Here is a 2,236-nt window from a genome sequence, read left to right on the forward strand (position 1 = left end):
TAACAAGATTTTTTGCAAATGGGTAATTCTGTAATTAATGACTGAAATACTTGACGATATTTATATCCAGTTGCTTTCAAGTGCAATTTATGTTTTTGTCTTTTGTTATCGAAGGACGAAGTTTTTTGTTTTCTGCTCTGGTTGCCACTTTTTGTTATCTTGGATTCCATTAAAAATAATCAGCTTACGAATAGTTTTGCGAAACATTTCGAATACAATTGTTTTCGAGAGTACTTGGAATTGGATTCGAATGGAATTATAAAGGAGTTGAAACAGCCCTTAGAGGAAATCAATTGTTCGCACTTTATAGCGTCGGGTGCGCTGCGGTCAACTTTGCGACCCGCTGGAGGTTGTAATTTTTGTCGTACAGAAAAAATAAAAGAATGAAATTACGGGTCTGAATACGCTCTACAAGTTTCGTCATAGGTATTTTTTCAATATCTATCGCGCAAAAGGAATAATAGCAAAAAATAAATTTCACTACCTAAATTTTTGACGTTTACGATCGATATCTCAATAACCATAAACGATATGTGAAAAATGTATAAGACCTAAATTATAGAGCGTAAAAAAATCAATAAAAAAGTATTCAATCAAAATTTTTGTATCTCAACGGAGAACAGAGTTATTGTCAAAAAACTGAATTTAACACTTTTTTCAGAATGCCGGAGACGCTATAGGAAATCTTGGTCGACAATTTGAACTTAAGCTTTTCTAGGCATACCCCACAACATACCCAATACTCGTCCAGATGCATTTCCAAATGTCGGGACTAAAAACAAGTCACTGGACTAAAAACAATTCCCCTTATTTCGTGTTTCTCCGCATTGCGTCCGGACATCACTCAATAAAGGAATTCCCAAGTGATAAATAGACCATATTCCCAAACAGTATCCATCTCCCTTCAGCCGATGGTGAAAACAGAGTCCGTCGCGCTTCCGGTGTAAACAGAGCAACGACGTGCTCCTTTGGTTGTTTCCTATATCCATATCAGTGAATCTCTCCTCCCCATTGTCAATCCGAGTCCGAGCATCTGAAGGTCAGCAAAACACTAAGAAATAATAATCCCGAGTAGACTTATTTCCGATATGTTGAAATAAGACGGAAAAGGGCAGCATTTTGTTTCAATCTCCATATAAACGTTCTTTGGAACGGAACTGAAATTATTCCTGTTTAATATCGAGCTCGAAAATGCAATGAATGGATAAATGAGAGAATTCGATGGATTAGTTGACAGCTCATTGTGCAACGTAGCGATCTAAATATTTGCCGACCCGTGAAAAACGGCACCATTGGCCCAAGCTTGGTGCAGTACCGCGCCAACTATACGCGATGGTTGGACGACCGTTGGCAATATAACTCGGCCAACCGTAGCACCACGGTTGGAGTGATAGCTACGGTCCTACGGTAGGCTAGCGCTTGGGACCAGTATCGGCCCAGCGTTAGTTTGGACAACGGCCCAACGCTGGGCCGGTGTCTGCCCAATGCTAGCCCCACATTCACCCAGCGTCATTCCCCAGCGAATGCCTGTTATCGATTATTTAATTAAATAATATTTATTTTCAATCATGCTTATTTTATCACCCTATACAATTATCCGTCATTGTGGAAATTTTAATTAGTTAAAAAAAAAACAGTTCCTTATATTTTCTTTAGAGTTGAAATTTTTCAGAGGGGATTTGAACTGCCTACCTACAACTTTCCTACCTAATGTCTACCTAGTTTGTCCGAGACGCTAACCACTACACTATCGACTACTTCCTATTTTTGTATCAACATTCTCAAAATAAAATATTGGGCCCATTCTGGTATTGTATCATATGTGTACATATTGAAATCACTTTTTTAATTCTCAACCGATTTAGACCAAATTTGGTACACAACCGTAAAATACCCGGAAACAAATTTTCATGTAATTCGATAACTTATTAGCTCGTACGAGTTTTGATAAGAAAATTGAAAAAAGTTTATCCTTCAGCCGATTAATTAATAAAGTCGAAAAAATTAAATGACTAATCTGTATATAATTAAAAGATACACGGCCCGTCTTGAATCTTTCTGCCTACACTTTACCTCAATACTTGGCGTCAAGACGCTGCCGCGTCTCTAGATTATTATTATTATTATTGATATTATTGTCGTTATTATTATTGTTATACAAGAAATCTTAATTCATTTGCAATATCAAAAAAATGAAGATAACACAACATATGTCCACTAAATATTATATATACTG

The sequence above is a fragment of the Venturia canescens genome, chromosome 11 (genome assembly GCF_019457755.1).
Source record: "Venturia canescens isolate UGA chromosome 11, ASM1945775v1, whole genome shotgun sequence".
Taxonomy (NCBI): Eukaryota; Metazoa; Arthropoda; class Insecta; order Hymenoptera; family Ichneumonidae; genus Venturia; species Venturia canescens.